The 14,669-nt window shown below is 33.5% G+C and overlaps 3 long non-coding RNA genes across 6 annotated transcripts in view; all 3 read right to left on the bottom strand.

Annotated features, from left to right (window-relative positions):
- Window positions 1-14,669, bottom strand: part of LOC127720851 (uncharacterized) — a 79,707-nt gene that overhangs the window by 10,662 nt on the left and 54,376 nt on the right. The window lies entirely within an intron of this gene.
- LOC127720873 (uncharacterized) lies at window positions 2,083-13,403 on the bottom strand. 2 transcript variants are annotated; one of them, XR_007990985.1, is made up of 3 exons: window positions 13,254-13,403; window positions 10,392-10,585; window positions 2,083-2,479 (listed from the first exon to the last, which is right to left on the bottom strand). It is a non-coding gene; the product is annotated as an uncharacterized LOC127720873 (long non-coding RNA). The 2 variants fall into 2 exon arrangements; XR_007990986.1 differs by lacking the exon at window positions 13,254-13,403 and adding an exon at window positions 11,711-12,867.
- On the bottom strand, window positions 4,619-6,512 carry LOC127720865 (uncharacterized). The gene is made up of 2 exons (XR_007990984.1): window positions 5,866-6,512; window positions 4,619-5,703 (listed from the first exon to the last, which is right to left on the bottom strand). It is a non-coding gene; the product is annotated as an uncharacterized LOC127720865 (long non-coding RNA).

Below are 14,669 nucleotides of genomic sequence, written 5' to 3'. Positions count from 1 at the left end.
ATATGCATGATCTGTTTGCACCACAAGATTAAAAGTTGTTAGAATAAGAATGAGGGTTGTGTACATAAGATTACTAGTATACAAGTCGTGTACACAAGATGGTTCATTCCCCTTATTGCCACTTTTTAAAAATCGGGTAAGAAAAGTTAAAATTGCATGTGGGAATAGGTTGTTGTCTTCCTTGTATGGAACCTGCAGACCTGGGGCCAGTATCATAAAAACCTATCTTAAGTTTCATTTCAAAGAAAACTTACGAACGCTTTACGAGAAAGTTACGATGGTGCTAAGAGCGTATCACCAATCCCCTCGTGAGTTACTCTTAACAATTTTACAGCTATCTTAGTGTACACTTACGACTGCGAGTTAAGATAGTAAGTACTCTTATCGACTTTTCCGAAGTGACCGCCTTTGATTTTTGAAGAAAATATTAGAATTCGAGGCAAAATCGATAGTAAAAGTCATCTATGCGTTTAATAGAATGGTCGAAAAACATACTTAAATTCAATACTTGTTTTTATTGTTTGTTCTTATGTTCTACTGTTACACCACTGTCTCAGGTTAGGGAAAGGTTGACGCCTACAAACATGTTTAACCCCGCCACATTCTATATGATCCTATATGTGCCTGTCCAAAGCTCGGTCCAAAGTCATTAGTTGATTATTGAGCATTGAGTGTTATTGAGTGGTTGTCGTGTTTTGCTCATATGATTGTCGTTGGTACATGTCTGTCATATATGTTTTTTAGTAAATTGTTTTGTTATAAATAAGGCCGTCAGTTTTCTCAGTTGAATAGTTTCATATTTTTCATGTCTATTCCTTTTATAGCCGACTATACGGTATGGGTTTTTCTCATTGTTGAAGACCTCAAGATTGCCTGTAATTGCTTACATGCATTTCATTTGAACTTTGGTGGATAGTTGTCTTATTGGCAATCATACCATATCTCCTTATTTCATATTAAAGAAATATTTTCAAACATTGAATAAAAAACAAAAATGGCAGAAGGAGGTGCTCCAAACGGTCCGAAGAAAACAAGGGACGATTTTTCTTTCCCTATTGTTAATTTTCCATTTTTTGACGGTGATGTTCCTTTGGCACCGTCTTGCGGTGTTAATATTTCCCAACTCGTTCGCTATGTCCTTGTCTGTAGTGACGTTTTAGATTTCAATGAACGTAAACTTATCAGGACTTATCACTCCTTTAAATAAACTTATTCTAAAAGGTTACCAATTCAACGCTGTTATTATTATACCTTTAATATTGTTTTGATTGGTATAAATATTGATTTTGTTATCAGTAAATTAAAACCATACTAAATAATATTGTTATACACATATGCACTTTCACGGTACTAGAATCTGTCGATACCCATATTTTGGCATTGCAAAAGGTCATGTGTTTCTCTGACTGTTAATGACGTCTTTACACTAAATCCATTGGATGTTGGGTGTGTACTGACTGATATTTTAGTCTTAGATACAAGATTTTTTTTATTAGTTGTTATTGGCTTTGAACACTGGACACTTTTAATTTGCAAAACACTCATTTGCAAATCCGCCGCCGCCTCTCCTTAGAGCTACAGTGTCATGTATATAACCAAAATGTGCGGAATTACATGGGATTCAATAAATTCATTGCTTTTCTGCTGTTATTATTATATCTATTTTGTAATTTGATTTAGAAAAACATGGGATTTTCAATATCCCATGGGATAAGGCAAATCCCATGGGATTGACCATTATCCCATGGGATTTTGGTTAAATCCCATAGGATTTTTTGGGGTCCCATGGGATAATTGTAGTCCCATGGGATATTTGTTGTCCCATGGGACAAAAAAAATCCCATCGGACTATAATTATCCCATGGGATTTTTAATATCCCATGGGACAAAATAAAATCCTATGATTCAAATTATAAATATACAGTAAATAAATGTGTATGTTACAATGAATTCTGTTTGGTAGTAAATTGTTTTAAGATGAATCTTTTTAGTTGAATATCTTTTTTTTCCTTGGAAATGTTAATGCAATTATATTGTTCTATAACTGTTCAAAACTAAACTTTTAAACAACAAAGCAGATAATGTAAGTATCAATATATGTTTATTTATGAATTCTAGAATACTTTTTTGAAACACAATTTTTTCCCATTTGAAATCAATGAAAACTCTATTAATAGGCTTAACATACTAGTAGCTTTTTACATAAATCTATTTTTTTTTCAGGATATCCCTCCACCCAAAAAATTAATAGTTTCTTATCATCCAGCATTGTGTGATTGTAATGTATAGTCCACTTTTTTGCCATTCAGCACAGAACATTGTCATTATTGTGGTTTTAATATCTTTAGATATTTAATAGAACTTCAATTCATTGGCTGAGTGATGAAAATAATAACTGATCTGACTTTTGTCCTTGAATTTATTTTGGTCTTGTTTCTGTGTTTTCTCCTTTTATTCTCAGTGATGAATTTCAATCCTTCTGAAAAAGAACCAATAAAATCCGAAGTTATGGATAATAAAAAATTGTTTGCATACATGTAGCAAGAACATATGATTTTCAATAAAAATAGCTATGCGGTATGGATTTTACTGATTGTTGAAGGTTGTCCAGGGTTATCAGTTGCTAACCTCCTACATCCTTTGGTCTCTGATGGAAAGTTGTCAAATTAGCAATATACCACATCTTCCTATTCTAATTAAGGAATGACTGTAATATTTTTTCTGTCTATGAAGAAATAACATAAAATGTGGTGCACACTGAATAACCCTCGTAGCGAGTTATTCTAAAGTGTGCACCACATTTTTTATGTTTTTTCGAATAGACAGAAAAAATATTACAGTCATTTCTTATAATTTAATTCTAAATTCCATTTTAAACCGCCCGAGTAAACCATGAAAAAACGTTGATGACGTCACGGTCACATGACAAAATTATGTCTATGAGCTGATAAACAAAACAACGTCAGCCAATTAGAAGACGCGTTACATCCAAAATTAAATTATTATTATATAACAATCAATTTATTTATTCTTCTTTATAACATTTGGGTATTTTCCCCAGTTATATATATATAGATTAATGTTAAAACTTTAGGCAATTACAATAAAATTCCATTTTTCACAAGAATTTGCAATATATTATACAGAAATCCAACAATAGAAACAGCACTTCTTTAAGCTTCTGAAGTTCTGAAAGAGTTCCACTTGTGTTTTATTTCAATTAGAAAATACATTGAACTCTTTGGACATGTTGGAAATTATAACATTGATACAAAAAATTATATTGGTTTTTTTTTCTTATTTTTGTGTTGTTCGGTTGCTGTCTCATTTTTATATATGGTTATACATATATCCTAAATCTTCTTTTTTATATACTTAATCATTAATACACAATGTAGTAAAAATGGGATATTTTTTATTTTGATAATCTCAAAACATTATTATTCTATCAAATAACTTATTTCCAAGTTCACAAAACACCAATGTGTCAGATATTAATTTTAAGACTTGTATAAACATGATCAACAAGCAGTTGAAACAAGGAATTATTTGGATCTGGAATAATTTTGAATTCTGGAAAATTGATGAGTAATTTATGATGAAAACTAACCCAACTAAATAGGGTTAGCCATGCACGAATGGCTAAGGGGGGTTAGTTAGTTCATACTGAAATGATAGTGAAATTAAAATTAACCTTAGCCATGTGCGCATGGCTAACCCTATTTAGTTGGGTAAGTTTTCATCATACATTTCTAATCAATTTTCCAGAAGTCATAATTATTCCAGATTCAAATAATTCCTTGTTTTGACAGGATGTCATGCAAAAATCTCACTAATATTAAACTTTCACAAAAACTCCATACTCAGCGAGTACTATTAAAGTTCTAAGTACAGGACAAATTCCTAGTACAGGACACAATGCCTGGCAAACACTAGCATGTGTCAATGTCTAGTCAATCATGTAATCAGGCTCAAAATCTTAGTTTGGCACTGAATTTAAAAATTCACCACATAACGAACATGTGTATGAAATTCAACTTCATGGTAAGCTATGTACCATCCCTTTGTGGTATTCCAATATCCAAAATCTAAATACATGGTTAGATTCAGCATATCAAAGAACCCCAAGAATTCAATTTTTGATGAAATCAAATAAAGTTCAATTTTGGACCCTTTAAACCTCAATGTGGACCAATTTGATAACCGGGCCCAAATATCAAAAATCTAAATACATGGTTAGATTCAGCATATCGAAGAACCCCATATATTCAATTTTTGTTGAAATCAAACAAAGTTTAATTTTGGACCCCGATTTGGACCAACTTGAATACTGGGCCCATAATCAAAAAACTAAGTTCATGTTTAGATTCAGCATATCAAAGAACCCCAAGAATTCAATTTTTGTTAAAATCAAACTAAATTTAATTTTGGACCCTTTGGACCTTAATGTAGACCAATTTGAAAACGGGACCAAAAATAAAGAATCTAAATACACGGTTAGATTAGGCAATTACCCCCAAAATCAATCCCAGCCTTCCCTTTGTGGTATGGTACCTTGCAGTACAATTTCAGAGAGATCCATACACTTACATACAAGTTATTGTCTGGAAACTAGAAAAAATGCAATGAAGTTTATTAAACTAAAGTTATTAGCAAATTTCCAATGGAATTTATTAACAATAAAGTTTTTGGCAAATTTCCAATATACATAATTTAAAAGCAGTTTAGGTGAGATAAACAAAAACGCTTCATCAGCAACATTTTATATTGGCAAATTTCCAATGAAGTTCATTAAACTAAAGTTATTGGCAAATTTCCAATGGAATTTATTAATAATAAAGTTTTTGGCAAATTTCCAATATACATAACTTAAAAGCAGTTTAGGTGAGATATTCAAATGAGTTTCAATTACCAACCTTACACTGCCTTTAAAATTATGTTTTGTACTTAAGTAATTGTCCATTAACCTGGAAACCCTTTTCCCCCCCTTTTTTGCACCTTATTCCTTAACGGTTTGAGCCATAACTCCCAAAGACAATTCTTACCATCCCTTTGTGGTATTCCAATATCCAAAATCTAAATACATGGTTAGATTCAGCATATCAAAGAACCCCAAGAATTCAATTTTTGATGAAATCAAATAAAGTTCAATTTTGGACCCTTTAAACCTCAATGTGGACCAATTTGATAACCGGGCCCAAATATCAAAAATCTAAATACATGGTTAGATTCAGCATATCGAAGAACCCCATATATTCAATTTTTGTTGAAATCAAACAAAGTTTAATTTTGGACCCCGATTTGGACCAACTTGAATACTGGGCCCATAATCAAAAAACTAAGTGCATGTTTAGATTCAGCATATCAAAGAACCCCAAGAATTCAATTTTTGTTAAAATCAAACTAAATTTAATTTTGGACCCTTTGGACCTTAATGTAGACCAATTTGAAAACGGGACCAAAAATAAAGAATCTAAATACACGGTTAGATTAGGCAATTACCCCCAAAATCAATCCCAGCCTTCCCTTTGTGGTATGGTACCTTGCAGTACAATTTCAGAGAGATCCATACACTTACATACAAGTTATTGTCTGGAAACTAGAAAAATGCTTATTTTTGCACCCTTTTTGGCCCCTTATTCCTTAACGTTTTGGGCAATTACCCCCAAACTCAATTCCAGCTTTCCCTTTGTGATATGGAACCTTGTAGTACAATTTCAGAAAGATCCATACACTTACACACAAGTTATTGTCATGAAACTAGAAAAATGCTTGTTTTTTGCCCCTTTTTTGGCCCCTAATTCCTAATATTTTGAGGCAATTACCCCCAAAATCAATCCCAGCATTCCCTGTGTGATATGGAACCTTGTTGTACAATTTCAGAAAGATCCATACACTTGAACACAAGTTATTGTCTGGAAACTAGAAAAATGCTTATTTTTGGCCCCTTTTTGGCCCCTTATTCCTTAACGTTTTGGGCAATTACCCCCAAACTCAATTCCAGCTTTCCCTTTGTGATATGGAACCTTGTAGTACAATTTCAGAAAGATCCATACACTTACACACAAGTTATTGTCATGAAACTAGAAAAATGCTTGTTTTTTGCCCCTTTTTTGGCCCCTAAGTAATTCCTAATATTTTGAGGCAATTACCCCCAAAATCAGTCCCAGCATTCCCTGTGTGATATGGAACCTTGTGGTACAATGTCAGAGAGATTCATACACTAACACACAAGTTATGTCTGGAAGTTACAAAAATGCTTATTTTTGGCCCCTTTTTGCTTAACTGTTGGTACCATAACCCCCAAAATCAATCCCCACCTTCCTTTTGTGGTATTGAACCTTATGGTAAAATTTCATAGAGATCCATTCACTTAAACTAAAGTTAGAGTGCGAAAACTAATGTGTCTTCGGACGACGCCGGACGACGCCAGACGACGACGACGACGCCAACGCCAACGTCATACCAATATACGACCGCAAAAATTTTTTGCGGTCGTATAAAAACTTAACTATAACCAATGAACCATGAAAATGAGGTCAAGGTCAGATGACACCTGCCAGTTGGTCATGTACACCTTACAGTCCTTCCATACACCGAATATACTAGACCTATTGCTTATAGTATCTGAGATATGGACTTGACCACCAAAACTTAACCTTAAATATAAAAAAGAAGATGTGGTATGATTGCCAATGAGACAACAACTCTCCACAAGAGACCAAATAACACAGAAATTAACAACTATAGGTCACCGTATGGCCTTCAACAATGAGCAAAGCCCATACCGCACAGTCAGCTATAAAAGGCCCCGAAATGACAATGTAAAACAATTCAAACGAAAAACTAACGGCTTATTTATGTACAAAAAATGAACGAAAAACAAATATGTAACACATAAACAAACGACAACATCTGATTTACAGGCTCCTGACTTGGGACAGGCACATACATACAGAATGTGGCGGGGTTAAACATGTTAGCGGGATCCAAACCCTCCCCCTAACCTGGGACAGTGGTGTAACAGTACAACATAAGAACGAACAATAATAAAATGCTCCGCTGGGGCGCAGCTTGATACGACCGCAGAGGTCGAACCCTGAACAGTTGGGGCAAGTATGGACACAACATTCAAGCTTGATACAGCTCTGAATTTGGATTGTGATTAAATATTTGACACAGAATGAATGTGGTCTCAGAACTTAAAAAATTTTAATTTACCTATTCAAACCATATCATTATTATTTGCTTTTATATATAAATCAGAAATAACCAATTTAAAATGGAAAATTTTAAAGAAAAAAAAAAGGAAAAAAAATCCCCCCCTCCCAAATTTTTTGAACCCCCTTATGATTCATCACCCCAAAACTCAATAACAGCCTTCCCTTTGTGGTATGGTACCTTGCAGTACAATTTCAGAGAGATTCATACACTTGAACACAAGTTATTGTCTGGAAACTAGAAAAATGCTTGTTTTTTTGGTCCCTTTTTGGCCCCAAATTCCTAAACGTTTAAGGCAATTACCCCCAAACTCAAACCCAGCTTTCCCTTCGTGATATGGAACCTTGTCGTACAATTTCATAAAAATCCATACACTTACACACAAGTTATTGTCCTGAAACTAGAAAAATGCTTGTGTTTTGCCCCTTTTTTGCCCCTAATTCCTAAAATTTTGAGGCAATTACCCCCAAAATCAATCCCAGCCTTCCCTTAGTGTTATGGTACCTTGCAGTACAATTTCAGAGAGATCCATACACTTGAACACAAGTTATTGTCTGGAAACTAGAAAAATGCTTATTTTTTGCCCCTTTTTGGCCCTATTTTCCTAAACATATTGTAACCTCAATTCCAGCTTTCTCTTTGTGATATAGAACCTTGTAGTACAATTTCAGAAAGATCCATACACTTACACACAAGTTATTGTCATGAAACTAGAAAAATGCTTGTTTTTTGCCCCTTTTTTGGCCCCTAATTCCTAAAATTTTGAGGCAATTACACCCCAAAATCAATCCCAGCATTCCCTTCGTGATATGGAACCTTGTGGTACAATGTCAGAGAGATCCATACACTAACACACAAGTTATGTCTGAAAGTTACAAAAATGCTTATTTTTGACCCCTAATTCCTTAACTGTTGGTACCATAACCCCCAAAATCAATCCCAACCTTTCTTTTGTGGTATTGAACCTTATGGTAAAATTTCATAGGGATCCATTCACTTAAACTTAAGTTAGAGTGCGAAAACCAATGTGTCTTCGGACGACGACGATGCCAACGTCATACCAATATACGACCGCAAAATTTTTATTGTGGTCGTATAAAAATCAGTTGAAAGAGGCTTAACTCATCAGATGGATAAAAATACAAATACAAGTGGACGTGGCCGGGTACTTGTACATCCGAACAACAAAAAGACTCTAAGTACAGATCTGAGAGTACTCGCAGTTACTCTCAGCTAGTACAAAGCCACTAACAACTAATAAAAAAAATCATGCATCTAAGACTAAGTTCTTGTTCACTGATCTATGAAATGAGGTCTAGGTCAAGTGAAAACTCTCTGACGAGCATGAGGACCTTGCAAGGTACGCACATACCAAATATAGTTATCCTATTACTCATAATATGAGAGAAATTAACATTACAAAAAATCTGAACTTTTTTTTTCAAGTAGTCACTGAACCATGAAAATGAGGTCAAGGACAATGGACATGTTTCAGACAGAATTTGTATCATGAGGCATCTATATACAAAGTATGAAGCATCCAAGTCTTCCACCTTCTAAAATATAAAGCTTTTTGGAAGTTAGCTAACGCCCACGGGGTGGGGGTCTCAACATGGGATTTTGGGTACAGTTGTGCAGCTGGAATTTAAAAAACACCCTCCATTCATATATTGAATAATTGTGAAATCCCTACCTATACATATATTTCACAGCGAAATCATAACCCATTAAGTGAAGATCGTTGCACAACAAACTGAAAAATTATGACCCATTGATATATTTCCTCTGTAAAATTGCACCCCATTGATATATTTGATGCATCAAAAAAGGGACCCTTCCAGTGGCACATATGTATATACCTTAATATAGGAAGAGCCCCCCCCCCCCCTGGTGATGATGTGTTTGTAGATCTTACTTTACTGAACATTCTTGCTCCTTACTATTTTCTCTATCTTTAATGAACTTGGCCCGCTAGTTACAGTGGAAAATATTTTGTAAAAATTTACAAAAATTTACAAAATTTATGAAAATTGTAAAAAAATGACTATAAAGGGCAATAACTCCTTAAGGGGTCAATTGACAATTTTGGTTATGTTGACTTATTTGTAGATCTAACTTTGCTGTACATTATTGCTGTTTACAGTTATCTCTATCTATAATAATATTCAAGATAATAACCAAAAGCTGCAAAATTTTCTTAAAATTACCAATTCAGGGGCAGCAACCCAACAACGTGTTGCCTGATTGGTCTGAAAATTTCAGGGCAGATAGATCTTGACCTAATGAACAATTTTATCCTCATCAGATTTGCTCTAAATGCTTTGGTTTCAGAGATATGAGCCAAAAACTGCATTTTACCCTAGGCCGGCCTATGTACTATTTTTTTAGCCATGTCAGCCATCTTGGTTCGCGGGCGGGGTCATCGGACACATTTTTTTAACTAAATACCCTAATGATGATTGTGGACAAGTTTGGTTAAATTTGTCTTAGAAGTTTCAGAGGAGAAGATTTTTGTAAAAGATTACAAAATTTACGAAAAATGGTTAAAAATTGACTATAAAGAGCAATAACTCCTTAAGGGGTCAACTGACCATTTTGGTCAAGTTGACTTATTTGTAGATCTTACTTTGCTGAACATTATTGCTGTTTACAGTTTATCTCTATCTATAATAATATTCAAGATAATAACCAAAAACGGCAAAATTTCCTTAAAATTACCAATTCAGGGGCAGCAACCCAACGACGGATTGTCTGATTCATCTGAAAATTTCAGGGCAGATAGATCTTGACCTGATAAACAATTTAACCTCATGTCAGATTTACTCTAAATGCTTTGGTTTCAGAGATATAAGCCAAAATCTATATTTTACCCCTATGTTCTATTTTTAGCCATGGTGGCCATCTTGGTTGGTTGGCCGGGTCACCAAACACATTTTTTAAACTAGATACCCTAATAATGATTGTGGCCAAGTTTGGTCCAATTTGGCCCAGTAGTTTCAGAGGAGAAGATTTTTGTAAAAGTAAACGATGACCACGGACGACGGACACCAAGTGATGAGAAAAGCTCACTTGGCCCTATGGGCCAGGTGAGCTAAAAACTTTAAGTGAATACAATTTAGAGAAAGACAGATGGATGCACAAACACTATCATAACAGAGCATAAAACTTACCAAACAAGATGTTTTACATTTATCCTTCAGAAGCAGGAAAACTGAAGTGTTTCTTTTCTTTCTCTGCCCTCCATGATATAAACTTCAAATTCATTCATGCAAAATATGAAAATCTGCAAAAGTAGGACCTTGTACCGCAGCTTATCCACATTTTGACTTTTGAACTGCATTGTTCTTTTCATCTTGCTGGCAACCTAAACATAAAAAAAAATGATAAACACATAATTCTGGATTCACTTTGTGTATTTATTTTTGTTGGTACAAACAATTTTTTCCAACTTTAAACTAAATCTGCCTCTGCTTTAAAAAACAACTGAAAACCATGTATTTATCTTAATTGAAAACAATTTCTTGAGTTTTTCTCATTTGTATCACCCTGTTATTATATACAAATTTTATTTTTGTCCCTTTTTAAAAATAGGAATGGTTTAAATTCCTCAATAATCATGATAATTCTAGTCAGTCAATTAAAAATGTATGAATAAATTATTTAACCTGTATACTATTAATATCAATATATTTCATTTTTGATAAAACTAGGCTCTGTGTTGAAGACCATACCTTGACCTATAATGGTTTACTTTTATAAATTGTGTGACTTGGATGGAGAGTTGTCTCATTGGCACTCATACCACATCTTCCTATATCTACAAACAGATTCTATGGACGAGCAGACATTATACCATGGAGGTGGTTTTAAAAAAAGCATACGACTTAGATGTACCATAAGCATGGAAAAACAATTCAGCAGTCAGTTTCACAAAAATCTTACAAATAATATTGATAGTAATTAAGTCATGTACAATACAGTATACTTACGATAAATTGTAATTTTTTTTTTTGTAAAACCAACTCAAGAATACTTATAATCAATCTTAGTCGTAAGTATTAAGTATTATTCATCTTTTGGATAATTTATTGGTTTATTTTATGAATATACAGGTGGCAGATCCAGAACTTTTCATAAGGGAGGGCCGGCTCCAGTCATGCTTCAGTGATCCCTATATAATCAACCAAATTTTTCCCAAGAAACCCCCCCCCCCCCCCCCCGGATCAGCCTATGATATATGTTTATATATCTCTCTGATATGCCATTTCAAATCAAATGTGTATTAAATAAAACTTTACACTAGAAAAGTAATGGATAGTTACTCATTTGGGAAACTTACAAGTTCACAGCATGCCGGTGCCTGTGACTGTGTTCAAAGTGGTGGGTTTTCAGCCTCGTTGTATTGCGGAATAACGATTTAGGCAAATTGAGAAAAACCATCATGTCTTTGGTTGATAATAGTGTGTGTGCATTAATTTAATTTTTATACCTTCTTATTTAATATTTTTCCAATTTTGAGTACTGACGGCAAGTGTTGTAACCAATGTCTTGAGACCAATGTGCCATTTACAAGTGCGATCGAGAAATGCAGGGGAAAGAAACTTATCAATTATGTTTATTCTTAAGACAAAACTGAGCCGCCGTAAAAATGAACCGTGTCGAGGAGGTTACTGACACGTAATAGGGCAGAGACATATTTACACATATGTGTATATATGTCTCTGTAATAGGGTCATCCCTCGAGAACATTAACTAGTACATTGATAGTTTACTATGCAGTCATGCAGTATCCCGAAAAAAAAACGTATGGATGCAAAACGCTTAGTGGTTTCGGCTGACTACTAATACGTGCACTTTGTCTAAAAAATATCCCGGCAGCGTTAAAGTTGAAGTCAGGATCTTGGGGGGGGGGGGGTCTTCTTTTTCTGTGTTCTTTTTTTTTTTTTGCTATATTTCTACAAACTTACACTTTTTGCTCATTACTCTCTTTCCTCATATTTTAGCATTTCATTATTCTTTAATCTTTATTGTTTGCCCGTTATTCTCTATTCTGTTAACCCCCATCCATACCCTGTTATGTAGACTTAAGCTTTCGGTAGTTTATTTTATCCTATTTCTGTCTAAATACATTATTTATCATAAAACAAAAACTTGCTAAATATTTTTTTATGAAGTCCTCACCAGTTGCGGACCCAACAAATGTCATAAGGAGGCACTAACTGTCATGCATAAAGAGGGGGCCCGCTTCAGTGATTCTCTAAATAATCAACCAATTTTTTTCCAAAAAAGGGGCGGGCCCCCATGCTCTCACCTTAATCCACCTCTAAACCCTTCCCACTTCGTATCCTTGAATTCAGATTCAAGATCTCTCTGACTAAAGTAAGTAAGTAAGTCACATTTGCTTATATCAGGTTTTTGAATTGAACTGGCGGATAGTTGTTTCATTACCAATCGCACCACATCTCCTTATTTGTATATATACGAAAGCTTTATTCATATTTTTTGGTGTATTGATGAATGTGTAAAGATGCAGCAATTGTAATACATTTTAAAATACAGCACAAGAGATGCAGATTATATAAAACCAATCTCACTATACAAATCCTTGATAAAACTTATAAGTCGAAGACATACTGACAAACGCCATGGCAAAACTTAAAAACGACCAAATGACGTACAACAGTCTATAAAACTTGACTATAGCATTTAAAACACATAAGAAGCACCCAGACAGCCAAACAGAAATTAAAAGAATAAATAATTTGTAAAGATTTTCAACTAGGCCTACAGCTATATTTTCTTATCGTGTAACAGTAGGCTAAACATAGGTTCTGGTATTATGTGATAAGTCATTTTTTCATGCAGACCCAGTTTTATTGATACCTTGAACTTAAAGTGATTTTATGCATATCAGCCCAGATTATGTGTGTAATTTTATTGAACAATTCAACAATACACGTTCTAAACAGGTTAAATTCAATTTAAAAATTTACAAATTCAGATCTACTGGCATTCAACACCCAATTACTTACTTGCTGTATATTGCTAACTTTGATTGTATATTGTCAATCCCTCCACATCGTGAATACGCCATGCGAGGTGTTGGATAAGTTTGATACAGGGTGGCGGCTTCGAAGCGTAGAAAAAAATCCAGGTAAATGAAAGTGTAAAATTTTATTGTTGAAATTTTAAGTACTAAATTCCTAAATTTGTACTTTACTCCGTTCTACGGGTAACATGGTTGTTTGATATGAAAATAGGATAAAAAGCATCCGGAAAAATTAATTATCACGTTATAATTATTCGTAAATGGATATGAAAAAACTTAACAAGGAATAAGTATTGGTAAACGGACAGAAAGTCGCAGGACAAAGGTTTAAATTAATTATTTTACAATTGTTTAAATATATGAGAGAAAGTTCTTGACGAATTGATTTTATTTATAGATAAATGTATTTAGTTGAGGAAATGATTAATTCGCCTTCAAATAGTTTTTTTTATCAATAACTTATAAAAAGGAGATATTTTTGACAGCATGACTTCAGTTAATTACCAAACCACTTTGGCAGATTGTTTTCTTAACAATCATTGTTCATATTAATATTCAAAAATAAATTTTGTTTACAAGTCCGTTTACTTTTAAAAATGTTTCAGAAAATACTGAAACGTTTTTAAAATTAAGTTTATTCAAAGAAAAAAATATCCCAAAACTGAATCGTGACTTTTTACTTGTTACTTGTTGTTGTACGTTCTAAGTGTCAATCCTAGCAAACACAAATTTGGAAATAAAATCGATTACAATTTAATTTTATAGAAGGAAAAAGGGGGGTTAATGAACAAATTATTACTATACACTCACATACTTCTAAAAAGATTTGCATATGTAAGCTGTCTATAGATAATGTTAAATTATTTCAGGAGTTTCAATTAATTTAGGAGAAAAAAAAAGATTATAAACAGTTTAGTTTTTAACGCCTACTACTACAAAAAATATTGATTCTTTTTGTAGATTTGGTACTTCAGTTTCGACTCAAAATTTCCTATTGTAATTGTTAGATGCCAAATATTTAGGAGAAGATTGTATTTGTACTTTATGTAATTGTGGTGATATTGGCGACGCGATTCATTATATTATAGCAAGGATTTGTAAAAATCCTTGATTATAGAATGTTCGGCAATAGACGAACCCTATTTAAACGGGGTTTTGATCTCCAAGGACGCCACATTTTACATCGAATAAGATCTATATTTGTTAACGTTTTCACATGAAATAACTTGAATTGAAAATTTCCCGACTATGTGGAGATTTCTTATATTTCTAAATGGCTTCAATTGTTACATACAAAACGAAAAATTTATTTAACTTTTTTTGTAAAAACAATATTCATGTATTTTAATAATTTTTCCAAGGAAACGGTTTTTTTTTTGTTTGTTTGCAAAGTTTACTT

This window comes from Mytilus californianus, unplaced genomic scaffold (assembly GCF_021869535.1).
Source record: "Mytilus californianus isolate M0D057914Y unplaced genomic scaffold, xbMytCali1.0.p SCAF_1, whole genome shotgun sequence".
Lineage (NCBI taxonomy): Eukaryota > Metazoa > Mollusca > Bivalvia > Mytilida > Mytilidae > Mytilus > Mytilus californianus.
This window is presented reverse-complemented; position numbering and strand designations above follow the sequence as displayed.